Genomic DNA, 15,237 nt, shown 5'->3' with positions numbered 1-15,237 from the left:
GTTATCTTGGAAAGGTTTCATGGCTATCCACTCCCTTTTCACATTTTTTACCATGCCTTTCTTGAAAACCACATTTTAGTGACACTTCTGAGTGATTTTTTTTCTTCTCTCTTTTTATCTTCTTCTTCTTTTTCTTTTTTTCTTTTCTTTTTTTTCTTTTTTCTTTTTTCTTTTTTTTTTTTTGAGACAGGGTCTTGCTCTGTCACCCAGGCTGGAATGCAGTGGTACAACCAGAGCTCACTAAAGCCTCAGAATCCTGGGCTCAAGTGATGCTCTTCCCTCAGCCTCCCAAGCAGCTGGGACTACAAGCATACACCAACCGTACCTGGCTAATTTTTCTATTTTTTGTAGAGACAGGGTCTCACTATGTTGGCCAGGTCGGTCTCAAACTCCTGGCCTCAAGTGAACCTCCTGCTTTGGCCTCCCAAAGTACTGGGATTACAGGCGTGAGACACCATGCCTGGCCCTGAGTGCCTTTACAATAGGACACGGAGACAGCTTTTGCTTTGTGCTGCTTCAAGTTTTGTATAAATCTCAAACTATTCTATGTTCCGTGGATGTGGCCTTCCATCTCATCTCATTTCAGAGATACTCTTCATTTCACTGGATCGCTAACTTCTCCTGAGTGCCTCGTGATATGCTGGTCACACCACTGTCATCCTCCAGTTCCTGACAAATCCAACAACTGCTGAGCCAGAACAGCCACGTTAGCTGAATGGTGCCTGGTGGTCATAGTAGAACCACCGATAATGCAGCTAGATGGCGCTCACATCCACACATTTCTGAGGAATTAGGTGGCGATGTTCAAGATGTTTTCCATTAGTTCCAACCCTTGAGTTTACAGTCTTGAGAGAGGAGGACCAGTATACTTAGGCACATGAAGTATCTGCAAAGAAATGCTAATATATGCATTTTCCAAATGAAACTAACATAAAATGAGTACAGCAAGTTGGATGCTCTTCTAAGCCCTAAACTGTCCTCCTAGCACCCCCACGAGACAGGACAAGGTTTTCATCAGGACAATTACATCCTTCCTTTAAGAGGAGGCACTAATAGATTTGGTAGTTTTCCCAAGGCCACAGGGGCAGAGGCAGAAGTCAACTCAGGTAGCTCGCTCCAAAGTCACACTTAATCACAATGAACTGGCTCAAGAAAAAGGAGAATAGAATGACATCAGACCAACAGTGGTGACCCCTGGGGAGTCAGTCGTGCTTGGAGACTACACTATTTACTTTCCACACAAAGCTCTGTATTGTTGAAAATTCTGTCCCCAGGCATAAACTATCACGCTTTTAAATTCAATATTTTTTATAAGAATAATATCAGAGCATAAAATACTACGCAACTGTGGTCAAAGGCTAATTCAGGAATGGTGGGTTTTGAAGCTTGTTCATGGGGGAAGGAGACTCTAAGGATAAGAATTCAAAATAGAAGTACAAAATTACATATAAAAGCAAATATTTATGGCCAGGTGCAGTGGTTCACACCTGTAATCCCAGCACTTTGGGAGGCCGATTCAGGAGGCTTGCTTGAGCTCAGGAGTTCAAGACCAGCCTGTGCAACATAGTGATGCCCCATCTCTACAAAAAAGTTAGAAAAATTAGCTGGGTGTGGGATAGTCTAGCTAGCTGGGAGGCTGAGGTGGGAGGATCACTTGAGCCCAGGTGTTGGAGGCTACAGTGGGCTATAATCACAACACTGCTTTCCAGCCTGGGCTACAGGGGGAGACCCTATCTCAAAAAAAGAGTGAAAGTTTATTTATATTGATATATGAAATCATATCAAATTACACATTTTGCTCCTTTTTTTTTTTTTCTTTTTTTTTTTGAGAAAGGATCTCACTCTGTCACCCAGGCTGGAGCACAGTGGCATTATCATGGCTCACTGCAACCTCCACTTCCCAGGCTCAAGTGATCCTCCCACCTCAGCCTCCCAAGTAGCTGGGACCACAGGTGCCCACCGCTGCAACTGGCTGATTTTTGTATTTTTTGTAGAGGCAGGGTTTTGCCAAGTTGCCCAGGCTGGTCTCAAACTCCTGAGCTGAAGCGATACACCCACCTCTGTCTCCATAAGGGCTGAGATTACAGGCGTGAGCCACCGTACCCCACCACACATTTTTGAAAAGTGATAAATACCACAACTATAACAAAATCCTGAAAAGTGACATAACCTCTACAATATTTTTTCCTATTCTTTGGCTGCATACTTTTCACATGATCATCTCTTCACATAACAACTGTGTAATATCATTTTCAAGGAAAGAAGACAAAGCAATTCAAATGCATTTTAAAATGCCATTATATTGGATAGAGCTACATAATTGTTTAATTGAATTCCTCCTATGCTGTGTACAATAACTTATGGATGAATAAGCTTGGGAGCTTTGTGACAGGAACACTTAGGGTATTTTGCTGCGATTTTAGTGCATTTGAATGTCTTTTTGTCTGGTGTTGCCAGGTTTCATCAGGACAAGTTATATCAGATATGCTAAGACTGATTCAATATGTTGGTAGACATAAAATGCAGTTTGGCATACATAAAAATGATACTTCACAGTTTATAGTATTGCTACATCTTTGTGCTCTGCAAACACGAGAATTCTAATCAATTCTATTTTGCTTTAATTCCTACTTTAAAAGTATGATAGTATGGCACTTTATAATTGTATATACCACATTTCTGAGTATTTTCCTGAAGATAATTTCTGTCTTGACTAGATATCTATGAGAACCAAACATTTCACTCATAATTGTGTACAGCTGATGATTGAAACAACATTCCACAGACTAGCTTCTCATTCTACAACATTTCAACTCTTGCTTCTTCACTCCCACATGCTTCTAGTGTCAGGCATCATAGGAAATATTTAAATCATAAAAGACCCATGATGCCACTGAGCATCCACTGAGCAAGAGGGTTCCTGGAAGCCTAGAATACCCTAGAATAACCAACAATTTCTTGACTCTACATGGACGTGTGAACCATATGTATAGATTCCACTCGACCCAAAACAAATAAATCTCCAACTCAACTTCTCCTTAGCTGGATTCCCCAAAATGCTGATGGTCTCTCCATTCCCACACAACTCCTCAAGGGAAAAGTGATGCAAGGGCAATCAGTGTCAACAGTATCCTTAGCTTATGACAGTTAAAATCTTACTTTTACATTTTTACCAAAAGCATGTGACCATGTGAACCCATGGAAAGGTGCTTCTGGGATCTTGGAAGTCGTTGTTATAACTAGCAGGTCCTAAAGCTCAAGCTCCTTTCCAGGAAATCTACTCTGATTGTGGTGAAGATGATCATGGCAACAAGAGCCATGCTCACGGAGAAAGCAGTGTGGACTGGAGTTGTCAAGAAAAACTTATTGTAGGAGACAGGCACTGAGTGAGGCCTTAAGTCATTGGTGAGAGCCAACAAACAGAGGAATAGGAAGAGAGTCTAAGCCACAAAGTTTCTGCATCTGCCAAAAAGTAGATATGCATGTACGTGGATGTAAAACGTGTTTTCCTGCCAATGAAAACATTTTTCCGTCACTGGCTTAGAGCTACCTAATGAGAGCCAATGGCAATACATTTACACATCACTAAAGAATGAGAAGTGAACTTTCTTCCCGGTCCCCTCTCCCCATCACCATCAGCAAATAATCACTCCCTAGCCAAGATCAACCAGCGCTGCAGGCGTTTGGAAAACATGTGTTCCCCATCCACCTCTTCCAACTTGGGATCCAAAACCCCTGGATTTACACCCCAGGCAAAGGAGAGACTGGCCTGAGACTAAGTCTTCTGGGTAGATACAGGAAGCAAAACCTGGTGAATGCCTGTCCAACCAGTTTGAGAAAGGAAGATTCATGCCCAGTTCTCACCCCTCGTTCGCTTGAGTATCTTTTGTGCCATTACCTGGAGGAAAGGGGGAGGGGAAGGAATGTTCCCTGCCAGAGGCAGCAGCTATCCCCTCATTTGGAAGCCTCTGAGTTGATTTTGGCCATGTCCTTCTGCCTGTGTCTTTAACATGCTGCATTAAGCCTCAGCTTTGCTCCTCTTGCTCCTGAATCCTATTTTGAAATATCAGGAAATGCTCCCAGGAGGACTTTGAATGTGAACACTCTTTATAGGCTACTTTAAGGAGCTCCCAGGTCAGGCCAGGGTCAGGCAACAAGAGCCACAACCCAAATCCATCAGCACCGTGGTCTAGCCAGGAAAGCACAGACACAAATGTCACTGAGTCCACCACCATTTGTTTAGCACCTACCGTATGCCAGGTGTGCTCTTAGAAATTAGGGTGATGGAGTAGCTTAGGGTTCCCCCAACTCCTCCTTTCTTTGCAGATCATAAATGTGATTACCCTCTTTGGTTTCCTGTAAGTTTATGTTTGATAAGCTTATAATTTCTTTTACCCACATTCCCCATCAACTCTAGAACTCAGCCAAGTTAGTTCCCAGGTCATCCTCAGCTGGGTAGCAGTGGTGATTACGTACTTGTAATGAAGCATGCTAGCACTGACTGACTGACTCAGTATGGGGTGTGAGTGGGGTCCTGAACACGGGCCGATGGAAAGAGAGATGGTTAAGGAACCATTAACAAGTGCAAGGTTAAACTCATTTCAGAATATAGTTAAAGTAGGAATCTAAAGTGCTTTTTCCCCTAATTTCAATCTTTGCAGACAGACAAAACCATTGATTGAATAATTCTTGCCTTCCCTTTGCAATGCTTACATAATCCATATTGAATTATTGTGTACATTTACTTCCATGTCCAGCTCTCCAGCCAGTCTCACTGGACTTCATCTTTATTGTGCCAAAGTCACATGGCTTTAACTTGCAGAGTTGGATAATTTCTTCTAAATTCCACCTGCTTGGCTATCCCCACTTACCCACTCCCTTGCCCTTTTCTGGAAGATAAGAACAAGTTGAGGAACTTGCATTTTACATAGGGAAACTATGTCTATGGCCCTGAAATAAGGGGCATGGTCACAGTCAGTATTCAAAATGGCTTGTTGAAATAAGTTCAAATACAATGTAAAGATATTACCAACCAGCTTCTCTATGAATTACTCACTGCTCTACAAAAATGTTTCCAACTTTCCCAACACACACACACGCACACACACACACGAATCTCTACTGTTGCACAATCCTGCTTGTATTTTTTCAGATTGACTCGATTAAAACTGTGTGAAGCAAAATTCAACCTGTTGACCTCACTCAAGTTACCTGGAAACGAAAAGCTGGCCATCTGAGCCATTGGTTTTATTTTATTTTTGGGGGGAAAAATAAGGTGGGAATGTAAATATCGTCAGATAAAGTTTCCAGAAATTTAAAGCCATGAAGGGGAGACCAACTGGAATTTAGAGATTTTTTGTTTTGTTTTGTTTTGTTTTGTTTTTTTGAGAACAGAGTCTTGCTCTGTCGCCCAGGCTGGAGTGCAGTGGTGCAATCTCGGCTGACTGCAACCTCCATCTCCCAGGTGGTTGTCCTGCCTCAGTCTTCTGAGTAGCTGGGACTACAGATATGCACCACTAGACCCGGCTAATTTTTGCATTTTTAGTAGAGATGGGGTTTCACCATGTTGGCCAGGCTGGTCTCAAACTCCTGACCTCAGGTGATTCACCGGCCTCAGCCTCCCAAAGTGCTGGGATTACAGGCACGAGCCACCACGCTTGATCTTTTTTTAAAATCAAAGTTAAAATTTTTTTAATTTTTTAAATTTAAATTTTTTTAATTCTAAATTTATGAGTTTAGAAGAACAAAAATATATTCTGTATAATAAACTCACTTATGAACTTATTATATTTGGCATTTCCACAGATGTGAAAGTTTAACTTAAGAGGACAAGGCTTCTCCCATCCTTATGTGGGTTGGGAGCCAAGAAAAGCCCCCAAAACTCAGTCTTTTCTAATCAAACTTTTCTGATTAAAAAAAAACTCTAAAATTAAGATGATTCCCAATGATCCAATTTAATTCTAGGCCTCTAGACTTTTCCACAAGAATAGCGGACCCTTTGTCGGCTGTGACATAAACCAGTCTATTTCTAGCTTGAGTCATCTATGCTGCCTCCTTGAGAGTGAAACCTGCCTACACTTTGAGAAGCTGAATACAAACTGAAGGTAACTGAGGGATCTCTGGGACCTCTGAAATCCTGGATAACTTTCTTTAAGGCTGGTTTGTGATTGCAGAAAGGGTACAAATGGTGCTTGCCCCAAGCAGTGTGTCTCAAACACTGAGATGCAGTAGAATCATCTATTGAATTTGACCTCGAGTGGAGCCCAAGTCGGGGACTTTTTTTTTTTTTTTTGAGACAGAGCCTTGTTCTGTCACCCAGGCTGAGTGTAGTGGCAAGATCTTGGCTCACTGCAACCTCTGCCTCCTGGGTTCAAGTGATTCTCCTGCCTCAGCCTACTGAGCAACTGGGATTACAGCCACCACACCTGGCTAATTTTTTGTATTTTTAGTAGAGGTGGAGTTTCACCATGTTGACCAGGCTGGTCTTGAACTCCTGACCTCAAGTGATCCACCTGCCTCGGCCTCCCAATGTGCTGGTATTACAGGTGTGAGACACTGTGCCCAGCCCCAGGTGGGGGGATTCTAACAGGTTCCCTGGATGCCCCCAAGTCTGAGAAGCCCCTACTACATTACAGGCTCCTCCAAAGCAGAGAGGGGCCTTGTATCATTCATTTTTGTATCATGGGGCTTTGCAAAGGGCCAGGCATGTAATAAGCTCTGAAGAAAAACATCCTAAATTCATCATAACTGGTACTAAACACCAGGTAGAATAAAAAAATTTAGCATTTTTTTTTACCAGAAAATATGTAATCGGAATAGCATCTAAATACTGGCAAACAACAACAACAAAAGGATACTCTTACTTTGATTTCAAAGAAAAAACAAAAAATATGAAAAAATTCACAATTGTCATTGCTACAAACTCAATTGCTGTAAGGAATCTCTAAAAACAAGATTATTTCATCCTGGCTAAAGCAGAAACACATCACTCTGTTTCACAAAAGTCAGAGCAGGGGGAAACATCAGACAATAAACAGACTTTCTGATATAGAACACTTAAAAAAGAAACAAAGTCCCCCTTGAGACTGCAACCATGCCTCAGTTCTTTCCCGCCTCGTCACTTTCCTTTCTTCTCCCCTGCTCTTTCTCCTGCTTACTCACTAGCCGTGCTCCCTGCCAGTGTCTCTCTCCTCCTCCTCAGTTGTCACTCTTTTCTCATCTTCTCGGGAGCCATTAATGACTGACTCCAATGCTCTGAGTGGGCGGTGGAAAAGATGAGGCCAGGACTGCTGAGAGAGCAGAGCAAATGGAGCCACGGAGGCTTCCTGAAGGAGCCAGAACTCCAGTGTGAATAGGCTTTAGTTTTGCAGAATGCAGAGGGGGAGACATGCTTAAGCTAGAACAGCAGTTTATAAACACATCCATGCCTTTAGGAAACTTACTGTTTAAACAGGCCTTGTCTACCAGATTTAATTCACTTAAACAAAAAATCATGAATATAGCAGTGATGGTTAAGAACACTGCCTCTCTAGAAAAAACTATTTTAGGCGGGGCAGGTGGCTCACACTTGTAATCCCAGCACTTTAGGAGGTCAAGGTGGGTGAATCACCTGAGGTCAGGAGTTCAAGACCAGCCTGGCAAACATGGTGAAAACCCGTCTCTACTAAAAATATAAAAATTAGTTGGGCATGGTGGTGGGAGCCTGCAATCCCAGCTACTTGGGAGGCTGAGGCAGGAGAATCACTTGAACCTGGGTGGCGGAGCTTACAGTAAGCCGAGATCGTGCCATTGCACTCCTGCCTGGGCAACAAGAGTGAAACTCCGTCTCAAACAGAGAGCCAAATCATGACTGAACTCCCATTCACAACTGCTACAAAGAGAATAAAATACCTAGGAATACAACCTACAAGGGATGTGAAGGACCTCTTCAAGGAGAACTATAAACCACTGCTCAAAGAAACAAGAGGACACAAACAAATGGAAAAACATTCTATGCTCATGGACAGGAAGAATCAATATCGTGAAAATGGCCATACTGCCCAAAGTAATTTATGGAGTCAATGCTGTCGCCATCAAGCTACCATTGACTTTCTTCACAGAATTAGAAAAAACTACTTTAAAATTCATATGGAACCAAAAAAGAGCCCATATAGCCAAGCAATCCTAAGCAAAAAGAACAAAGCTGGAGGTATCATGCTACCTGCCTTCAAACTATGCTACAAGGCTACAGTAACCAAAGCAGCATGGTACTGGTACCAAAACAGATACATAGACCAATGGAACAGAACAGAGGCCTCAGAAATAGTGCCACACACCTACAACCATCTGATCTTTGACAACCCTGACAAAAACAAGCAATAGGGAAAGATTCCCTATTTAATAAATGGGAAAACTGGCTAGCCATATGCAGAAAACTGAAAGTGGACCCCTTCCTTACACTTTATACAAAAATTAACTCAAGATGGATTAAAGACTTAAACGTAAGATCTAAAACCATAAAAACCCTAGAAGAAAACCTAGGCAATACCATTCAGGACACAGGCATGGGCAATGACTTCATGACTAAAACACCAAAAGCAATGGCAACAAAAGTCAAAATTGACAAACAGGATCTAATGAAACTAAAGAGTTTCTGCACAGCAAAAGAAACTATCATCAGAGTGAACAGGCAACCTACAAAATGGGAGAAAATTTTTGCAATCTATCTGTCTGACAAAGGGCTAATATCCAGAACCTACAAGGAATTTAAACAAATTTACAAGAAAAAAACAAACAACCCCATCAGAAAGTGGGCGAAGGATATGAACAGACACTTCTCAAAAGAAGACATTTATGCAGCCAACAAACATATGAAAAAAATGCATCATCACTGGTCATTAGAGAAATGCAAGTCAAAACCACAATGAGATACCATCTCATGCCCGTTAGAATGGCAGTTATTAAAAAGTCAGGAAACAACAGATGCTGGAGAGGATGTGGAGAAATAAGAATGATTTTACACTGTTGGTGGGAGTGTAAATTAGTTCAACCATTGTGGAAGACAGTGTGGTCATTCCTCAAGGATCTCGAACCAGAAATACCATTTGACCCAGCAATCCCATTACTGGGAATATGCTCAAAGGATTATAAATCATTCTGTTATAGAGACACATGCACATGTATGTTTATTGCAGGACTGTTCACAATAGCAAAGACTTGGAACCAACCCAAAGGCCTATTGATGATAGACTGGATAAAGAAAATGTGGCACATCTATGCCATGGAATACTATGCAGCCATAAAAAAAGGATGAGTTCATGTCCTTTGCAGGGACATGGATGAAGCTGGAAACCATCATTCTCAGCAAACTAACACAGGAACAGAAAACCAAACACCACCTGTTCTTACTCATAAGTGGGAGTTGAACAATGAGAACACATGGACACAGGGGGCGGAATATCACACACCAGGGCCTGTGGCGGGGGTGGGGGATAGGGGAGGGATAGCATTAGGAGAAATAGTTAATGTAGATGACAGGTTGATGGGTGCAGCAAACCACCACAGCACATGTATACCTATGTAACAAACCTGCACATTCTGCACATGTATCCCAGAACTTAAAATATGATTTAAAAAAGAAAAAAACATTTTAAAATTCATATGGAACCAAAAAAGAGCCCAAATAGCCAAGGCAATTCTAAGCAAAAAGAACAAACCTGACGGCACCAAGTTACCGGACTTCAAACTATACTACAGAGCTACAGTAACCAAAACGGTATGGTACTGGTTAAAAAACCAGACCCATAGACCAATGGAGCAGAATAGAGAGCACAGAAATAAGGCCACATCTACAACACAACTATCTGATCTTCAGCAAAACTGACAGAAAGCAATGGTAAAGGACTCCTTATTGAATAAATGGTGCTGGAATTACTGGCTAGCCATATGCAGAAGATTGAAACTAGACCCCTTCCTTATACCAGATACAAAAATCAACTCAAGATGGGTTAAAGACTTAAATGTAAAACCCAAAACTATAAAAACCCTGGAACCAGACAACCTAGGTAATACCATTCCGGACATAGAAACTGGCAAAGATTGCATGACAAAGATACCAAAAGCAATCGCAACAAAAGCAAAAGTTGACAATAGGTATCTAACTAAACTTAAGAGCTTCTACACAGCAAAAGAATCTACCAACAGAGTAAATGGGCAATATACAAAATAGAAGAAAATTTTTGCAAACTATGCATCTGACAAAGGTCTAATATCCAGCAACTATAAGGAACTTGAACAACTGTATGTGGGAAAAAAATTAAAAAGTGGGCAAAGAACATGAACAGACACTTTGCAAAAAAAGACATAGCTGGGCGTGGTGGCTCAAACCTGTAATCCCAGCACTTTGGGAGGCCAAGCAGGGCAGAGCACTTGAGCCCAGGAGTTCAAGACCAGCTTGGCCAACATGGCAAAACCCCATCTCTACTAAAAATACAAAAAGTAGCAGGGTGTGGTGGCACACATCTATAATCCCAGTTACTCAGGAGGCTGAGGCATAATAATTGCTTGAACCTGGGAGGTGGAGGTTGCAGTGAGCCAAGATCACAGCCTGGGTGACAGAGTGAACTCTGTCTCAAAAAAAAAAAAAAAAAAAAAAAAAAAGACATACATGCAGTCAAAAAGCATATGAAAAAAAGCTCAGTATCACTGCTCATTAGACAACTGCAAATCAAAATCACAGTGAGATACCATCTCAGACCAGTCAGAATGGCTATTATTAAAGTCAAAAAATGCTGGCAAGGTTGCAGGGAAAAGGGAATGCTTATACACTGTTAGTGGCAGTGTAAATTAGTTAAACCATTGTGGAAGACGGTGTGGTGATTCCTCAAAAAGCTAAAAACAGAACTACCATCTGATCTAGCAATCCAATTACTGAATATATACCCATGGGATATAAATCTTTCTACCATAAAGACACATGCACCCATATAGTCATTGCAGCACTATTCACAATAATAAAGACATGCCCATCAGCAGTAGACTGAGTAAAGAAAATGTGGTACATATACACCATGGAATACTATGCAGCCACAATAAACAATGAGATCATGTCCTAAGCAGCAACATGGATGGAGCTGGAGGCCATTATCCTTAGCAAACTAATGCACAAACAGCAAACCAAATGCTGCATGTTCTCACTTATAAGCGGGAGCTAAATGATGGGAACACATGGACACAGAGGGGAACAATGCACACTGGGGCCTACTGGAGGGTGGAGGGTGGGAGAAGGTAGAGAAGCAGAAAAAATAATTATTGGTTATTAGGTTGAGTACCTGAGTGACAAAATCATCTGGCACCAAACCCCATAACACAAGTTTACCTATGTAACAAACCTACACATGTACCTCTGAACCTAAAATAAAAGTTAAACATGAAAGAACACCAACTCTGGAGGCAGACAAAATTGACTATTTCTGTAACCTTGGGCAACTTACTTCTCTGTGCCTCAGTTTTCTCAACTGGAACATGGGGATAATAATACAGTTGATAGGAGAATTAAACCAGCATCTAGCGGTACATAAGTGTTGCTCATTATTATTTAGCCATCACTGCTTTTCTTTTAAAAGTAAATAAAAACAGGAACTTACAATTTAGTTGGGGGAGGTGGGCAGGATAATATGGACAACTCAAACTAAAGTCTCTTCTATAAATCTGATTATATTTGCTTTTGTTTTTTAAGCAGGACATAGCTTACACAGAACATACAAAAGAAGAAATATTTATTGAAGCACTCTGCCAAGTGCTTTACTTAATTATATTAATTAATCCTCCAAAAACTCAATGAGATAGATATCATTATCCCTAATTTGCAGATGAGGAAACTAAGTCTGGGAGGCCTTAATTAATTTGCCCACAGTTCCACAGCTAGTAAGTTGCAGGGCAATGATTTGAGCTCAAGTCTCATTCTAATTCTTAAGCCCTTTTGCTACACCATGAAGCACCCAAAGAGTTTCAAAAACAGTTACTCACTGTTTTTAACCCACAATTAAAACTGTTGATGTGCAGAGTAAACCATTTCTCTGCCAGCCATCTTCAATACCCCATCCAGCTGACTTACTAAGAAACAGAAAGGTAGTGTCATTAAAGAAGGTCACAGAGGTTGGGCGCAGTGGTTCATGCCTACAATCCTAGCACTTTGGGAGACCAAGGTGCGTGGATCACCTGAGGTCAGGAGTTTGAGACCAGCCTGGCCAACATGGTGAAACCCCATCTCTCCTAAAAATACAAAAGTTAGCTGGGCGTTGTGGCATGTTCCTGTAATCCCAGCTACACAGGAGGCTGAGGCAGGAGAATCACTATAACCCAGGAGGCAGAGGTTGCAGTTGTAGCAGGATGAGCTGCAGACGAAACTCCTCAGACACCGAGCTAAAGAAGGAAGGGGTTTATTCGGCCAGGGGCATCGGCAAGACTCCTCTCTCAAGAGCTGAGCTCCCCGAGTGAGCAATTCCTGTCCCTTTTAAGGGCTCACAACTCTAAGGGGGTGCATGTGAGAGAGTCTTGATCGATTGAGCAAGCAGAGGGTATGTGACTGGGGGCTGCATGCACCAGTAATTAGATCGAAACAAAACAGGATAGGGATTTTCACAGTGCTTTTCTATACAATGTCTGTAATCTATAGATAACATAACCGATTAGGTCAGGGATTGATCTTTAACTACCAGACCCAGGGTGCGGCGCCGGGCTGTCTGCCTGTGGATTTCATTTCTGCCTTTTAGTTTTACTTTTCTTTCTTTGGAGGCAGAAATTGGGCATAAGACAATATGAGAGGTGGTCTCCTCCCTTACAGTGAGCTGAGATCGCACCACTGCACTCCAGCCTGGGCAACAGAGAGAGAGAGAGACTCCATCTCAAAAAAAAAGAAAGAAAAATAAAAAGAAAGAAGTTTACAGAAACCCTAGGAAAATCTTGGTTGACGGCAACTATCTTTTTAAATCTTGCAGGCTGTGCCCAAGCTCTGGGGGATTTCGTAAATCCTTAGCTAACTTAGGACACCTGGCTACAGGGATTCACAGGAATATGTCAGATTCCAGGGTGTTTATTACATACTTACTGGGCTCCCAAAGACACTCTTCTGGAGCTCCTATTCACTAACCAGACAAGAATGAGTTTGGGACTAATCCATTTATCAAATAGAATAGCCTAAATTTGTACCAGGCAGACACGGTGTAGATTTTTTTCTTTTCATTGGGTATTCAGCAATGGGCAAGAATTTTGAGGCCTTGGTCCATGGTTGCTCAGAAGGCCCCATTCCCCAGAAGCATGACAAAGAGCCTTGGGGAAGAGTGACTGCTCTGTGACTTAAAGAAAGTTGTAGCCAGATTTGGATAATGTCCAAGACTTTACAACTAATCTCCTCCTCTCCTCTTCTGGATGCCATCAACCAAAGGGTGTTTAGGAATGTGTTAATAATTCCCAGGAGAAATTGGCCAGGATTACCTAGTCATGACTAATGAAACTGTCATCTGCCATTCCTTCCTGCTGTTTAATAATGCCTTCTAAAGAGTGCTTTATGAAGATGGATAGTATTGTAATTCTGCGCCCAAGAAACTGGCACAATGTCAATGAAAACAGAGGCCAGCTTATTTTGCATGCCACTCTATTTTTCATTACATGCCACAATAACTTGTTATTAAATGAAAATGAATTTGCCATTAGGGACTAGGTACTATTTAATAACAGTTCAGCAGTGTTTCATGATTTAATTTTTTCTTTTATTTTTTTTGTAACTAGTGCAGCAACCATGTGAGTAAATGTCATTCCGGACTAAATGAGGTTGAATTTTCTAGAACAATCTTAAATGTTTCATGGAACTTGGTTATTAAAACTGGATGTGGTTTGAAGCTTGCTTTACCAAATCCTAATTTTGAATTGACCATCTTAAAAACAGTAAGACTGAGGAAGACTCTCTCCATAAGTACTCTCAGAAAACGACATGGAAAGTAAGCATCGTGCCTTATAGAGAATTCCTAGAGGGGGCAGGGGACTTACTGGACTGCAGTCTCCTCAGTAGCCTCCCTAAAGAGTATCTCAGTCAAGATAGTCAATGCTATTTTGGAATAACAAACCCCAAATTTTAGTGGCTTAAAATGATAAAGGTTTGTTTCTTGCTTGTGCTACACATCCATTGCGGGGCTATATGTCTGTCATGGGTTGTCTTGAAAGCCAGGACGATCAAGCACCAGCTATCTGTAATGATGACAGTAGGCAAAAAGAGCTCTGGACAGTCCCAAATCAGTCATTAAAAGCTTGATCTTGAACTGGTCCCACGACCCCAACCCAAGAAGTGGGAGAGGGCCAAGAATTACAATTTTACTGTGTACTCAAAAGGCAGAAATAGCATATCTAGTAATCAGTCCTAGCAGGTACTAATGTGAGATCAAAATGAGGATTTCATTACAAGTCTAAAAGTTCAAAAGTGCCTCTTGCATTGTCAGAGAAACCTCTACTTTCCCAGTCTCACCTTTTCACTGTGATCACAGACATCTAGGCAGTCTTGCTTCTTTCCTGAAAGCCGGACATTCCCATGGTCCATCCTCTCCAAGGAATCAGTCATCCCAGGACTTGTTAACACCATGTGATCTGTAACTTTAATTCATGTCAATCTGGTTATGTACTTGAAAATTACCAGGGTATTTATGAATTATCAGTATCATTAAAACTCAGACGCATGTGGATCATAAACAACCCTTCCCCTTCATCTATACAAATCCAAAGCTGACTTGGAATTTATGCTGTTTAACATAAAATTTCTTGGCATTTTTTAAAAGAACTGTATAAGGACTGAATTACTGCACAAAGTATTGCCTGCTTTTCAAAGACTGAGATCACATGATTTAAATGTAACAATTTTTTTTGTTTTGTTTTTTGTTTTTTTTGAGATGGAGTCTTACTCTGTCGCCCAGGCTGGAGTACAGTGGTGTGATCTCAGTTAACTGCAACCTTGGTCTCCAGGGTTCAGGAAATTCTCCTGCCTCAGAACCCTGAGTAGCTGGGATTACAGGTGCACGCCACCATACCCAGCTGATTTGTATTTTTAGTAGAGACTAGGTTTCACCATGTTGGCCACACTGGTCTCAAACTCCCAACTTCAAGTAATCCGCCTACCTCGGCCTCCTAAAATGCTGGGATTACAGGCGTGAGCCACTGTGCCCAGCCTGTAACAATTTTCTACATAGCCATGATATATATATATATATATAT

General features: G+C 41.5%; 1 long non-coding RNA gene across 1 annotated transcript in view; it reads right to left on the bottom strand.

Moving 5' to 3' along the window:
* LOC108533756 (uncharacterized) overlaps window positions 1-14,653 on the bottom strand; it is a 28,204-nt gene extending 13,551 nt beyond the window's left edge. Inside the window, exon 1 of the long non-coding RNA XR_001886814.1 lies at window positions 14,498-14,653. This is a non-coding gene — a long non-coding RNA (uncharacterized LOC108533756). The remainder of the gene's footprint in view (window positions 1-14,497) is intronic.
* Window positions 14,654-15,237: the final 584 nt, after the last annotated feature.

Source organism: Rhinopithecus bieti, unplaced genomic scaffold, assembly GCF_001698545.2.
Source record: "Rhinopithecus bieti isolate Rb0 unplaced genomic scaffold, ASM169854v2 scaffold_11842, whole genome shotgun sequence".
NCBI lineage: Eukaryota > Metazoa > Chordata > Mammalia > Primates > Cercopithecidae > Rhinopithecus > Rhinopithecus bieti.
Note: the sequence above shows the minus strand (reverse complement) of the source record. Positions and strands in the feature narration are given on the sequence as shown.